Here is a 16430-nt window from a genome sequence, read left to right on the forward strand (position 1 = left end):
ACGACTGTCCATACGAGCAGCATTTCGAGGGTGTTTGTTCCCTCTTCGTGAATGTAATTATGGGGAAGCAGATCAGTGGTGCTGATACGGAGGCTTCTCTCTCATGTTCCGAAGTTTTCACACAATATCACTTTCCACTTTCATTTCGGAGGTCTTCATGTCCAGATAATCATGTTATCCTTTATCATATTCTTTTTCTGTTATGATTTTTATCCCTCTCCTTCATTTTTCTGGTGCACATCAATAAAATAAACTTCAACAATAAGAGCATAACTTGATAATCAATTTATTTTGGTGATGGTTTACAGCTAAAATGTTTTTTTTTCTCAGATTATTTTAAAATTGCACAATACTAGTTTAGAGGTCTATGTCATTTATGCATATCTAAAACTCACAGAATCAAAGTTGAGGCCTGTTTTCAGATTTCTTGTCTGTGATGATTTAGGGAGCCATGTGCTCTTCTGCTGTTCAGAGAGGATGGGTGGCAGAAAATTTCAGAGCACTTTTAAAACTTTTCTCCCTTGTAAACCTTTTACAGAGATTATATCTCCACTTTCTCACAGAACTTGGCACCTCTCCAAACAGTCGGTACTTTTGGTGCTTGACTGGCAAGCAAATTTGTCTTAACCCAGCAGAGAATCTATCCATCAGAATAGTAATGGATGAAGTAACGAATATTAATGAGAATTCGTTGTACAGTTTGTTTTACATCAGTCATGTTCTGTTTGAGCACAATTGATCTCACTCAAAGGGACCTAAGAAGAGTTAAAATCAGCATGAATGTAAATTTGTCACAATCTCTTTGGAGCATATGAACTTTCACACAGTGGTTGGCATGTTGTGCCAAACAGACTCCCACGGATCTCCCAGGTGTAGTCACCTAAGCTAAGCTATTAGTTTGAATGGGATGTCAGTGACAGCGAAGCAGATTGTCACAGTGTTGTGCAGCGGCCCCTCAGGGGGATGCCTGGATCACAGCACCGCTGTGACTGTCAGACAGTAGGATTTCTCCATTTTCTCTCCTAATGGCTTTTCAGCATAGGCATTTTTCTGACTACACGTCTCCCCTGCTGACAAGCCATGTTGTTTACTAACACAGCTTCAGGAGGAAGGCGTCTCCCACAAAACCTCGGTACCCATCAGTATGAACACAATCGTTTTAACTTCAAAATAACAGTGCCATCTTTTGATGTGATACTTTTGTATGAATGGCTTATAGTCTGTTTTTTTTCTCCACGGAAGCTGAATTACCACTAATTTGCTATAATCAAGTTGTATGAGAATCACATTTTTGTGTTCAATTGTTGCTGAGTATATATGAATAAAGCAGGCGAACTTTTCCCAAAATGTTATGTTAAAAGAATCCCCCAAAAGAGGTTTCAACCACCATAATGTGCACATTTGTAATTTGAGTACAAACTCAATAAAATCGCAATCCACTAAGCAGATTTCAGTGAAATAACAAATTCATCACGGACATGTGTGTCCTTTTCAGGCATTTTACGCATCTGCTTTCCTCCATGAAATTAACTTAAAATAAATGTACCTTTTATAGCAACAGCATATTGTTACACTGAAATGTAAAAGAAAAATGTCTTTGAGTACATTATTTGGTCTAGGGAAAATGTATCCGCCTTGCATTACAATGACATTAAGAGACATGCCTTGCATAAATATTTGCAGAGAGGAAGAAATTTGTGATGACAATGAAAATATTTATTACTTTGTAGAGATTCTGTTTATTCTGATGAATTTTCACCGTGTCAAAATGTCAAATGCTTGCTATGGCTCCAAAGCAAGGGCCACTTGACCTATTTTTTGATGAATTCAGCTAATTTTTAACCTCTTGGGGTGCCCTTACACTGTCTAGTGAGCTTTAAACTTTCAGTCCAAGATGATATGATGATCTTTAAGTAGAGGAAGAAGAAAAATGAGTTAGTAAACCAGTCTTTCCTAGCGCAACGGCACATTATTAGGCCCGAGCAGCTAAGCGCTGCGAAGGCCTATTGTTTTCCTATTGTTTATTAGGCCCGAGCAGCTAAGCGCTGCGAAGGCCTATTGTTTTCCTATTGTTTATTATTATTATTAGGCCCGAGCAGCTAAGCGCTGCGAAGGCCTATTGTTTTCCTACTGTTTATTATTATTATTCTTCCACCCAAATGAATGGCTTTTTGGGGGCTTTATCATATTCAAAAACTCACCAAACTTGGCGGAGGCCTTAAGCCTGTTTAAAATTTACGTATTTTAAAGTCGTAGCAAAAATTGCAACAGAAATGTCTCTACGGCGCCACCTAGAAATTGGAAAAACACCCTTTTTTACCCTCTGCTATTCAATTATTTTATCGTAGACACATGAAATTTGGTACACTTGTAGAGCTCCCCAAGACGCTCAAAATTTACAATTAATGTCATAGTGCAAGTATCACAGGAAGTCAGCCATTTTTGATTGAAGTTCCCATTTTGACCCCATTTTTGCCGATTTTTGCCGTTTACAGCCTTTGTATTTGATCTATCTCCTCCTAGGGATTTTGATTGATCGACTTCAAACTCGGTCAGTCTGTTCATAAGGCATGTCCCATCTAAAGTTATCTAAACGGTGAGTTTTTGAGTATGCTGAAGGGGGTTAGCAGGGGTCAAAGTTCACCTACTCGCCATAAAAAAATAAACTGCTATATCTCTTACACAGAAACTCACAGAAGCATCAAAGTTTCTGTGATTGATCATCATCGGGTCTTCTACAATACCCTATGGTCGAATGATGACATCACTTAGGCCACGCCCCCTGAGAACAGGAAGTGTAATGTTTTACTGTGAACGTTCGCTATCCGACCCCTTTGACCTCATCAACATGAAACTGTGCCAAGACACAGAACACATGTTGGTGTATTGAGGATTCCAACCCCGACCAGCTACGATAGAGCAGGTGGGCATGGCGGCGTGGCGAAGTTACCTGTAACGCCATCGCCATACGTTTGGCTCTCAATACCACATTTTCGGGCTCAGCTGCTGCAAACTCACAAGGATGAATATTTATCCACTCCCCGACTGGAATCCATCACAATATTTGTAGGGCGTGGCCTAATTTCTCTATAGCGCCCCCTAGAAAACAGCAGCCCATAGGTTATGTTGTTATTAATTATTTAAATATACATTATTATAACTTTTATATATATATATAAGTTTATTTTGTGGGTTAAAGTACAAACATTCATTCATTTTTGCTAGAAATAATACAAACAAAGTCATTCAGCAAAACTTATGACACAGCGAAGTAAGAACACACTGGGGTCAGTGTTGATGGAGTACCACTGGCACCTTGTGGAGAAATACTGGTACTGCTAGTGCAATACCAGTATTGCGACAGCAGGAGGCAGTGGTACTCCATCAATGAGAAAACAGATCGACGCTACGTAATAACAGTCAGCCGGCGACAGCTGGAGCTGCAAAGTTTTCCTGAACATTTTGCTTGCTTTTTGGAGCCACAGAACTGGACTACGCTCAACATTTTGCTTGGATTTTGGAGTTGCAAATACGAACCACGCTTTGGAGCAAGAAGGCTCTGTTGGACCGGAGTTGGAGAAGTTTAATGGGCTCTTTGCATCTCAGCTTACACGTTCGGGAAACACGGCTGAAATGTTTTTCCAAGGTAACAATTAATAATGTACATCGATCCGAAACCCCAACAAGTAAGGCAAAGAAAGGTTTTAAGATGTTCTCCTCGTTATACATTCACAGATATGAAGGTGAGTTTTATTTTTCTTTAAACTGCTAGCACAAGCCTGCTAGCTTTCTAGTAAAAATCTGCTATTTAATTATCTAAAGATTTCTCAGCCATTCTAACGGACACTGTTTGTGCCTTATTTTCAAGCATATTACGTGTGTTTATTGTTAACGACAATAAAGCAGCGGGGAGGGGGAGGGGGGAGCAGATTACAGTTCAGACTTTTGCTTGAAGTATGACGAAGAAAAACGAGCACAGAGCTTACTCTGGTATCGGAGTTCTAGTTCAGCTGACTGTTCAGATTCAGAGTTATTACTTTTAGAAAAATATGGCCGTGTTGCTTAAGATTTCTGTGTTATTTCGTTTTATTACTTTTGCATGCTTGTTGTGAATGGCTCATTAAGACGGTGTTTAGAGCGGTGTGTACGGCGTTAGCTTCAAGTGGTAGCTTAACTTGTAGCAACGAATATTTACAAGCTGTCTTAATTGAGGATGGCTTGGAAATCCATGAAAACTTAAACAAAGTACATAGTATTGTTTTATTTGTGTCTTAAGTACGACTTTGTCTTTTATAGCAGTAATAGTTACTGAAAGCGGAAAAAAAGAGCCGCATTCGGGTATACAGTTGTGACGTCAGCGCGGCAGGTGCAAAGAGCCCATTGCTGTTCGTTTAAACAGTCGTAACTCGCGGTGTGGTGAGTAATTTATTCCTTCCTGCTGGTTCTGGAAGCCGTCATGTTTGGAACAGTTATTCTGAGGAGGATGCTAACCCAATGCCTGAGGCCTGCAACGTTTTTAATGGTAACGAAGCGCTTTACTAATTCAATAAACTGAATAGTGTGTGTGATACATCCAGTTTCATACATTGAGAGTTGTTTGTTATTATGTATAGAAGATGTTTAAAATGTGTCGTTTGAAAGAGCTCTGAAAAAATGCTAAGTATCTTTTTAGCGATACATTGGGGTTGTAATATTTAGTTGCAGCACTTCCTGTGATTAATACCTAATTAATGGATGGGATTCAGCCTGTGCTATTGTTCTAATGTGCTGAAAGTTAACTGTGCTCTCTTAATGTGCATTGCCCTTGGTTTATTACTGAACAGTGCGGTTTATTAAACTGATACATCTTAACCTTCACCATTTTCCTGACTCATTTCACGATAACGTTAAAGTTGCACTGCATTTAGATCTCAGTTGTAGTTAACATCAAGCATGTGGGGTGTGGCTTAGTGTAAAAACTTTCACTATTTACCATGAAAGATCAACATTAAATGACTTCCAAATGCAAGATCACAGCTGCATCATCACACTTCCTCTGTCTTTCTAGAGAACAGCCCTGAACACATTTCATGGTCACTTTGATGACCTCACTGTAGCCCCGCCCACTTTTAAGAGGCAGTCACATGTTTTTTCTGCTGTATGTTTTACTGTTATTCTATAATTTATATGGGTTTCATCATGTGAATACTGACTAAAAATGATAACATAATGAACTCTATGAATGCTGGCTGCTGACCGAACCGCATTGGGGTGTAGAAATGACGAAATGCATTACTTCGCCACGTGCATATGAACGGCTCTAAATGACACGTGGATCATCGGACTGGCGCTAAATTGAAAACGTATGACCTTTGTTGACCTCTAAAGAGCAAAACAGCATTGAAATGTATTTTGACTCCACTGCGCCCCTACATTAATCCGCCAGCTGTATTTCCTCGCTAAACCAATGAATCTATACCACATTTTTTTGCATCTTGAAGGATAGCCGCCGAACGCATAGATGCGTACCGCCTGGTGGACGGGCGCGGAAACTGCGCAACAACTTCTGTCTTAGCACGTGCGCAGCGTTGATGGAAACTGAGCAACTGCTTCCGCGGTGCGGGCGGAGGCGCTGAAAACTGCGTGAGAACTTCTGTGGTGGCTGGCGTGAGGCGGCGGTTGCTCGTACCCCGCGGTGGCAATAGGCCGGAGCGGCGCTTGGCTGCGAGGGCCGTTCGAGGCTGCTTGCAGCTTTAATTATTATTATTTTCTTCCACCCAAATGAATTGGCTTTTTGGGGGCTTTATCATATTCAAAAACTCACCAAACTTGGCGGAGGCCTTAAGCCTGTTTAAAATTTACGTATTTTAAAGTCGTAGCAAAAATTGCAACAGAAATGTCTCTACGGCGCCACCTAGAAATTGGAAAAACACCCTTTTTTACCCTCTGCTATTCACTTACTTTATCATAGACACATGAAATTTGGTACACTTGTAGAACTCCCCAAGACGCTCAAAATTTACAATTAATGTCATAGTGCAAGTATCACAGGAAGTCAGCCATTTTTGATTGAAGTTCCCATTTTGACCCCATTTTTGCCGATTTTTGCCTTTTACAGCCTTTGTATTTGATCTATCTCCTCCTAGGGATTTTGATTGATCGACTTCAAACTCGGTCAGTCTGTTCATAAGGCATGTCCCATCTAAAGTTATCTAAACGGTGAGTTTTTGAGTATGCTGAAGGGGGGTTAGCAGGGGTCAAAGTTCACCTACTCGCCATAAAAAAATAAACTGCTATATCTCTTACACAGAAACTCACAGAAGCATCAAAGTTTCTGTGATTGATCATCATCGGGTCTTCTACAATACCCTATGGTCGAATGATGACATCACTTAGGCCACGCCCCCTGAGAACAGGAAGTGTAATGTTTTACTGTGAACGTTCGCTATCTGACCCCTTTGACCTCATCAACATGAAACTGTGCCCAGACACAGAGAACATGTTGTGTATTGAGGATTCTAACCCGACCAGCTTCGATGGAGCAGGTGGGCGTGGTGGCGTGGCGAAGTCACCTGTAACGCCATCGCCATACGTTTGGCTCTCAATTCCACATTTTCAGGCCCAGCTGCTGCAAACTCATAAGGATGGACTCATCCACTCCCCAACAGGAATCCATCACAATATTTGGTGGGCGTAGCCTAATTTCTCTATAGCGCCCCTAGAAAACTTTAAATGATCAGCCCCAAGCCATGCTTTAACCTACAAATACGAAACTTTGTACACATGTGTACCTTGTCAGGACGTACAAAAAAGTCTCTTGGAGCCATGGTCTAAACCCCACAGGAAGTCAGCCATTTTGGATTCAAGTTCGGTTTTTGACCCCATTTTTGCCGTTTACAGCCTTCATATTTGATCTATCTCCTCCTAGGGATTTCGATTGATCGGCTTCAAACTCGGTCAGTCTGTTCATAAGGCATGTCTCATCTAAAGTTATCTAAACGGTGAGTTTTTGAGTATGCTGAAGGGGGGTTAGCAGGGGTCAAAGTTCACCTACTCGCCATAAAAACATAAACTGCTATATCTCCTACACAGAAAACTCACAGAGGCACCAAAGTTTCTGTGATTGATCATCATCGGGTCTCCTACAATATCCTATTGTCAAGTGATGACATCACGTAGGCCACGCCCCCTGAGAACAGGAAGTGTCATGTTTTACTGTCAAAGGTCGCTATCTGACCCCTTTGACCTCATCAACATGAATCTGTGCCCAGACACAGAAGACATGTTGGTGTATTGAGGATTCCAACCCCGACCAGCTTCAATGCAGCAGGTGGGTGTGGCGGCGTGGCGAAGTGACCTGTAACGCCATCGCCATACGTTTGGCTCTCAATTCCACATTTTCGGGCGCAGCTGCTCCAAATTCACAAGGATGGACAGTCATCTACTCCCGGACAGGAATCCATCACAATATTTGGTGGGCGTGGCCTAATTTCTCTATAGCGCCCCCTAGAAAACTTTAAATGATCAGCCCCAAGCCATGCTTTAACCTACAATTACGAAACTTTGTACACGTGTGTACCTTGTCAGGACTTACAAAAAAGTCTCTTGGAGCCATGGTCTAAACCCACAGGAAGTCGGCCATTTTGGATTGAAGTTCGGATTTTGACCCATTTTTGCAGTTTGCAGCCTTCGTATTTGATCGAACTCCTCCCAGGGATTTCGATTGATCGGCTTCAAACTCGGTCAGTCTGTTCATAAGGCATGTCTCATCTAAAGTTATCAAAACGGTGAGTTTTGAGTATGCTGAAGGGGGGTTTGCAGGGGTCAAAGTTCACCTACTCCCCATAAAAAATAAACTGCTATATCTCCTACACAGAAACTCACAAAGGCACCAAAGTTTCAGTGATTGATCATCATCGGGTGTCCTACAACATCCTATGGGTCGAGTGATGACATCACTTAGGCCACGCCCCCTGAGAACAGGAAGTGTCATGTTTTACTGTGAAGGGTCGCTATCTGACCCTTTTGACCTCATCAACATGAAACTGTGACCAGACACCGAAGACATGTTGGTGTATTGAGGATTTCAACCCCAACCAGCTACGACGGAGCAGGTGGGCGTGGCGGCGTGGCGAAGTGACCTGTAACGCCATCGCCATACGTTTGGCTCTCAATTCACATTTTTGGGCCCAGCTGCTCCAAACTCACAAGGATGGATCTTCATCCACTCCCCGACAGGAATCCATCACAATATTTGTAGGGTGTGGCCTAATTTCTCTATAGCGCCCCCTAGAAAATTTTAAATGATCAGCCCCAAGCCATGCTTTAACCTACAATTACGAAACTTTGTACACGTGTGTACCATGTCAGGACTTACAAAAAAGTCTCTTGGAGCCATGGTCTAAACCCCAGAGGAAGTCGGCCATTTTTGATTGAAGTTCAGATTTTCATCCCATTTTTGCCGTTTATAAACCATTTCAGTAATTCGCCACTTGGGGTCAGTATTGCTCCACAAATGAAACAGCAGATAAACAGGATGAAGAACAATATCAGTATTTCGCCAGTAGGTGTCAGTGTTCCTCCACCAATGACAAAACAGATCCATGGGCGGATGGGCGTGAAAACTTTGTGAGAGCGTTGCCATGAAATTTCTAAAAGGATAGAAATGTCTCAGATAATTTTTGTTGAATTAAATCATGCAGTAAATGTAGCGTTTTCTTACTTCTTACAAACCATTTCAGTAATTCGCCACTCTGAGTAAGTATTACTCCAACAATGAAATAGAGTTCTTTAGAAACACAGCTGAAAATGATGAAAAATGACGAACTGTAATACTTCGTCATGTGCATATGATCGGCTGTAAATGACACGTGGATCATCCGACTGACGCCAAATTGGATACGTATGACCTTTGTTGACCTCTAAAGAGAACAACAGCATTGAAATATATTTTGACTCCACTGCGCGTCCTACATTAATCCGCCAGCTATATTTCCTCGCTAAACCAATGAATCTGCACCACATTTTTTGCATCGTCAAGGAGCGCATCCGAATGCATCTGTGCGTACCGCCTGGTGGACGGGCGCGGAAACTGCGCAACAACTTCTGTGTTAGCACGTGGCCAGCGTTGATGGAATCTGAGCAACAGCTTCCGCGGTGCGGGCGGAGGAGCTGAAAACTGCGTGAGAGCTTCTGTGGTGGCTGGCGTGAGGCGGCGGTTGCTCGTACCCGCGGTGGCAATAGGCCGGAGCGGCGCTTGGCTGCGAGGGCCGTTCGAGGCTGCTTGCAGCTTTAATTATTATTATTATTATTCTTCCACCCAAATGAATTGGCTTTTTGGGGGCTTTATCATATTCAAAAACTCACCAAACTTGGCGGAGGCCTTAAGCCTGTTTAAAATTTACGTATTTTAAAGTCGTCGCAAAAATTGCAACAGAAATGTCTCTACGGCGCCACCTAGAAATTGGAAAAACACCCTTTTTTACCCTCTGCTATTCACTTAATTTATCGTAGAGACATGAAATTTGGTACACTTGTAGAGCTCCCCAAGACGCTCAAAATTTATAATTAATGTCATAGTGCAAGTATCACAGGAAGTCAACCATTTTTGATTAAAGTTCCCATTTTGACCCCATTTTTGCCGATTTTTGCCGTTTACAGCCTTTGTATTTGATCTATCTCCTCCTAGGGATTTTGATTGATCGACTTCAAACTCGGTCAGTCTGTTCATAAGGCATGTCCCATCTAAAGTTATCTAAACGGTGAGTTTTTGAGTATGCTGAAGGGGGGTTAGCAGGGGTCAAAGTTCACCTACTCGCCGTAAAAAAATAAACTGCTATATCTCCTACACAGAAACTCACAGAAGCACCAAAGTTTCTGTGATTGATCATCATTGGGTCTTCTACAATACCCTATGGTCGAATGATGACATCACTTAGGCCACGCCCCCTGAGAACAGGAAGTGTAATGTTTACTTTGAACTGTCGCTATCTGACCCCTTTGACCTCATCAACATGAAACTGTGCCCAGACACAGAAAACATGTTGGTGTATTGAGGATTCCAACCCCGACCAGCTTCGATGGAGCAGGTGGGCGTGGTGGCATGGCGAAGTGACCTGTAACGCCATCGCCATACGTTTGGCTCTCAATTCCACATTTTCAGGCCCAGCTGCTGCAAACTCATAGGGATGGATCCTAATACACTCCCTTACAGGAATCCATCACAATATTTGGTGGGCGTAGCCTAATTTCTCTATAGCGCCCCCTAGAAAACTTTAAATGATCAGCCCCAAGCCATGCTTTAACCTACAATTACGAAACTTTCTACACATGTGTACCTTGTCAGGACGTACAAAAAAGTCTCTTGGAGCCATGGTCTAAACCCCACAAGAAGTCGGCCATTTTGGATTCAAGTTCGGTTTTTGACCCCATTTTTGCCGTTTACAGCCTTTGTATTTGATCTATCTCCTCCTAGGGATTTCGATTGATCGGCTTCAAACTCGGTCAGTCTGTTCATAAGGCATGTCTCATCTAAAGTTATCTAAACGGTGAGTTTTTGAGTAAGCTGAAGGGGGGTTAGCAGGGGTCAAAGTTCACCTACTTGCCGTAAAAAAATAAACTGTTATATCTCCTACACAGAAACTCACACAGGTACCAAAATTACTGTTGTTGATCATCATCGGGTCTACTACAATACCCTATGGTCGAATGATGACATCACTTAGGCCACGCCCCATGAGAACAGGAAGTGTCATGTTTTACTGTCAATGGTCGCTATCTGACCCCTTTGACCTCATCAACATGAAACTGTGCCCAGACACAGAAGACATGTTGGTGTATTGAGGATTCCAACCCCGACCAGCTACGATGGAGCAGGTGGGCGTGGCGGCGTGGCGAAGTCACCTGTAACGCCATTGCCATACGTTTGGCTCTCAATTTCACATTTTCGGGCCCAGCTGCTCCAAATTCACAAGGATGGATCCTCATCCACTCGCCGACAGAAATCCATCACAATATTTGTAGGGCGTGGCCTAATTTTTCTATAGCGCCCCCTAGAAAACAGCAGCCCATGAAATACAGGTTATGTTATGTATTAATTATTTAAATATACAGTATTATAAGTTTTTATATATATATAAGTTATTTTGTGGGTGAGAGTACAAATATTAATTAATTTTGGCTAGAAATAAAAGAAAACGTAATTCAGCAAAAACTGTTTATAAACCATTTCAGTAATTCGCCACTTGGGGTCAGTCTTACTCCACGAATGAAACAGCGGATAAACAGGATGACGAACAATATCAGTATTCCGCCAGCAGGGGTCAGTCTTACTCCACGAATGAAACAGCAGACAAACAGGATGAAGAGCAGGGGTCAGTGTTACTCCACCAATGACAAACAGATCGACGGCGGATGGCCATGAAAACATTGCGAGCGCGTCTGCCGTGAGATTTCCAAAACGAAAGCTGTTACATTTAACCTGAAATGTTATATGTAAGCCCTCAGATAATTTTTGTTGGCTTAAAACACGGAGTAAATGTAGCGTTTTGTTAATAACTGTTATTTACTACCGTAAGTAAATGCATCAATTCCAGTCCTCTCTGCCTTACTGGTCAGTAAAGTGTAAAATCAAATTTAAGCAATTTGATTGGTTGTGATGGACTGCACTGTACTGTAGCTTTGCTAATACGTACTGTACGTACTGGCAGTCAGCCGGCGGCTGTTCATGGTCGAGGTTCGGTGTGTTCCGCTGTGGATGTACATTTGGAGCGACAGAACCGGACTACGCTCAACATTTTGCTTGGGTTTTGGAGCTGCAAATCCGAACCACGCTCGTGAGAAAGACGCTCTGTTGGACCGGAGTTGGAACAGTTTTATAGCCTCTCTGCACCTCAGCTTCCGCGTTCGGGAAAAACGGCTGAAATGTTTTTCCAAGGTAACAATTAATAATGTACGTCGATCCGAAGCCCCAAAAGTAAGCCGAAGAAAGGTTTTAAGATGTTCGCCTCGTTATACATTCACAGATATGAAGGTGAGTTTTACTTTCTTTAAACTTTGTGGCTAACTTTAGCTTTAGCTTGTGCTAGCAGGCATTATTCTCGGACATTTTCTTGTAAAAATCTGCTATTTAATTATCTAAACATTTCTCAGCGATTCTAACGGACAATGTTTGTGCCTTCAAGCATATTACGTGTGTTTATTGTTAACGATAATAAACGCGGTGGGGGGGACAGATACAGTTCAGACTTTTTGCTTCAGAATCCTGACGAAGCACAACGAGCTCAGAGCTCAACAATAGAGCAGCTCTTGTATCTGAGTTCTAGTTCAGCTGACTGTTCAGGTTCAGATTAATTACTTTAGAAAAATATGGCCGTGTTGCTTAAGGTTTCTGTTATTTCGTTTTATTACTTTTGCATGCTTGTTGTGAATGGCTCATTAAGACGGTGTTTAGGCGGTGTGTACGGCGTTAGCTTCAAGTGGTAGCTTTAACTTGTAGCAACGAATATTTACAAGCTCTCTTAATTGAGGATCGCTTGGAAATTCATAAAAACTTAAACAAAGTACATAGTATTGTTTTTATTTGTGTCTTAAGTACGACTTTGTCTTTTATAGCAGTAATAGTTAGGAAAGCGGAAAAAAGAGCCGCATTCGGGTATCCATTTGCAACGTCAGCGCGGCAGGTGCAAAGAGCCCATTGCTGTTCGTTTAAACAGTCGCAACTCGCGGTGCTGTGAGTAATTTATTCCTGCTGGTTCTGGAAGCCGTCATGTTTGGAACAGTTATTCTGAGGAGGATGCTAACCCAATGCCTGAGGCCTGCAACGTTTTTAATGCTAACGAAGCGCTTGACTAATTCAATAAACTGAATAGTGTGTTTGATACATCCAGTTTCATACATTCAGACTTGTTATATGTATAGAAGATGTTTAAAATGTCGTTTAAAAGAGCTCTGAGAAAATGCTAAGTATCTTTTTACCGACCCAATGGGGTTGTAATATTTAGTTGCAGCACTTCCTGTGATTAATACCTAATTAATGGGTGGGATTCAGCCTGTGCTGTTGTTCTAATGTGCTGAAAGTTAATGTGCATTGCCCTTGGTTTATTACTAAACAGTACGATTTATTAAACTGGTACATTTTAACCTTCACCATTTTCCTGACTCATTTCACAATAAAGTTGCACTGCATTTAGATCTCAGTTGTAGTTCACATCAAGCATGTGGGCGTGGCTTAGTGTAAAACTTTTGATTATTTACCATGAAACATCAACATTAAATGACTTACAAATGCAATATCACAGCTGCATCACACTTCCTCTGTCTTTCTAGAGAACAGCCCTGAACACATTTCCATGGTGACTTGATGAACTTACTGTAGCTCCGCCCACTTTTAAGAGGCAGTCACATGTTTTTTCTGCTGTATATTTTACTGTTATTCTATAATTTATATAGATTTCATCATGTGAATACTGACTAAAAAACGATAACATGATGAACTCTATGAATGCTGGCTGCTGACCGAACCGCATTGTGGTGTAGAAATGACGAAATGCAGTTCTTCGCCATGTACATACGATCGGCTCTAAATGACACATGGATCATCCGACTGGCGCCAAATTGGATACGTATGACCTTTGTTGACCTCTAAAGAGCACAACAGCATTGAAATGTATTTTGACTCCACTGTGTCCCCTACATTAATCCGCCAGCTATATTTCCTCACTAAACCAATGAATCTGCACCACATTTTTTTGCGTCGTCAAGGAGCGCCCCCGAACGCATCAATGCGTACCGCCTGGTGCACGGGCGCGGAAACTGCGCAACAACTTCTGTGTTGGAACATGGGCAGCGTTGATGGAAACTGAGCAACAGCTTCCGCAGTGCGGGCGGAGGTGCTGAAAACTGCGTGAGAGCTTCTGTGGTGGCTGGCGTCGGACGGCGGTTGCTAGTACTCTGCGGTGGCCAATAGGCCGGAGCGGCGCTTGGCTGCGAGGGCCGCTCGAGGCTGCTTGCAGCTTTAATTATTATTATTCTTCCACCCAAATGAATTGGCTTTTTGGGGGCTTTATCATATTCAAAAACTCACCAAACTTGGCGGAGGCCTTAAGCCTGTTTAAAATTTACGTATTTTAAAGTCTTAGCAAAAATTGCAACAGAAATGTCTCTACGGCGCCACCTAGAAATTGGAAAAACACCCTTTTTTACCCTCTGCTATTCACTTACTTTATCGTAGACACATGAAATTTGGTACACTTGTAGAACTCCCCAAGACGCTCAAAATTTACAATTAATGTCATAGTGCAAGTATCACAGGAAGTCAGCCATTTTTGATTGAAGTTCCCATTTTGACCCATTTTTGCCGATTTTTGCCATTTACAGCCTTTGTATTTGATCTATCTCCTCCTAGGGATTTTGATTGATCGACTTCAAACTCGGTCAGTCTGTTCATAAGGCATGTCCCATCTAAAGTTATCTAAACGGTGAGTTTTTGAGTATGCTGAAGGGGGGTTAGCAGGGGTCAAAGTTCACCTACTCGCCATAAAAAAATAAACTGCTATATCTCTTACACAGAAACTCACAGAAGCATCAAAGTTTCTGTGATTGATCATCATCGGGTCTTCTACAATACCCTATGGTCGAATGATGACATCACTTAGGCCACGCCCATGAGAACAGGAAGTGTAATGTTTTACTGTGAACTGTTGCTATCTGACCCCTTTGACCTCATCAACATGAAACTGTGCCCAGACACAGAGAACATGTTGGTGTATTGAGGATTCTAACCCCGACCAGCTTCGATGGAGCAGGTGGGCGTGTGGTGGCGTGGCGAAGTCACCTGTAACGCCATCGCCATACGTTTGGCTCTCAATTCCACATTTTCGGGCCCAGCTGCTGCAAACTCATAAGGATGGACCCTCATCCACTCCCCAACAGGAATCCATCACAATATTTGGTGGGCGTGGCCTAATTTCTCTATAGCGCCCCTAGAAAACTTTAAATGATCAGCCCCAAGCCATGCTTTAACCTACAAATACGAAACTTTGTACACATGTGTACCTTGTCAGGACGTACAAAAAAGTCTCTTGGAGCCATGGTTTTAAAACCCCACAGGACGTCAGCCATTTTGGATTCAAGTTGGGTTTTGACCCATTTTTGCCGTTTACAGCCTTCATATTTGATCTATCTCCTCCTAGGGATTTCGATTGATCGGCTTCAAACTCGGTCAGTCTGTTCATAAGGATGTCTCATCTAAAGTTATCTAAACGGTGAGTTTTTGAGTATGCTGAAGTGGGGTTAGCAGGGGTCAAAGTTCACCTACTCGCCATAAAAACATAAACTGCTATATCTCCTACACAGAAACTCACAGAGGCACCAAAGTTTCTGTGATTGATCATCATCGGGTCTCCTACATTACCCTATGGTCGAATGATGACATCACTTAGGCCACGCCCCCTGAGAACAGGAAGTGTAATGTTTTACTGTGAACATTCGCTATCCGACCCCTTTGACCTCATCAACATGAAACTGTGCCCAGACACCGAAGACATGTTGGTGTATTGAGGAGTCCAACCCCGACCAGCTACGATAGAGCAGGTGGGCATGGCGGCGTGGCGAAGTTACCTGTAACGCCATCGCCATACGTTTGGCTCTCAATACCACATTTTCGGGCTCAGCTGCTGCAAACTCACAAGGATGAATATTTATCCACTCCCCGACTGGAATCCATCACAATATTTGTAGGGCGTGGCCTAATTTCTCTATAGCGCCCCCTAGAAAACAGCAGCCCATAGGTTATGTTGTTATTAATTATTTAAATATACATTATTATAACTTTTTATATATATATAAGTTTATTTTGTGGGTTAAAGTACAAACATTCATTCATTTTGCTAGAAATAATACAAACAAAGTCATTCAGCAAAACTTATGACACAGCGAAGTAAGAACAACTGGGGTCAGTGTTGATGGAGTACCACTGGCACCTTGTGGAGAAATACTGGTACTGCTAGTGCAATACCAGTATTGCGACAGCAGGAGGCAGTGGTACTCCATCAATGAGAAAACAGATCGACGCTACGTAATAACAGTCAGCCGGCGACAGCTGGAGCTGCAAAGTTTTCCTGAACATTTTGCTTGCTTTTTGGAGCCACAGAACTGGACTACGCTCAACATTTTGCTTGGATTTTGGAGTTGCAAATCCGAACCACGCTTTTGAGCAAGAAGGCTCTGTTGGACCGGAGTTGGAGCAGTTTAATGGGCTCTTTGAACCTCAGCTTACACGTTCGGGAAACACGGCTGAAATGTTTTTCCAAGGTAACAATTAATAATGTACATCGATCCGAAACCCCAACAAGTAAGGCAAAGAAAGGTTTTAAGATGTTCGCCTCGTTATACATTCACAGATATGAAGGTGAGTTTTATTTTCTTTAAACTGCTAGCACAAGCCTGCTAGC

General features: G+C 42.3%; 1 protein-coding gene across 1 annotated transcript in view; it reads left to right on the forward strand.

Moving 5' to 3' along the window:
- The window catches only part of spata6 (spermatogenesis associated 6), a 34176-nt gene that overhangs the window by 3726 nt on the left and 14020 nt on the right, over window positions 1-16430 (forward strand). The window lies entirely within an intron of this gene.

This window comes from Poeciliopsis prolifica, unplaced genomic scaffold (assembly GCF_027474105.1).
Source record: "Poeciliopsis prolifica strain line A6 unplaced genomic scaffold, Auburn_PproV2 SCAFFOLD002, whole genome shotgun sequence".
NCBI lineage: Eukaryota > Metazoa > Chordata > Actinopteri > Cyprinodontiformes > Poeciliidae > Poeciliopsis > Poeciliopsis prolifica.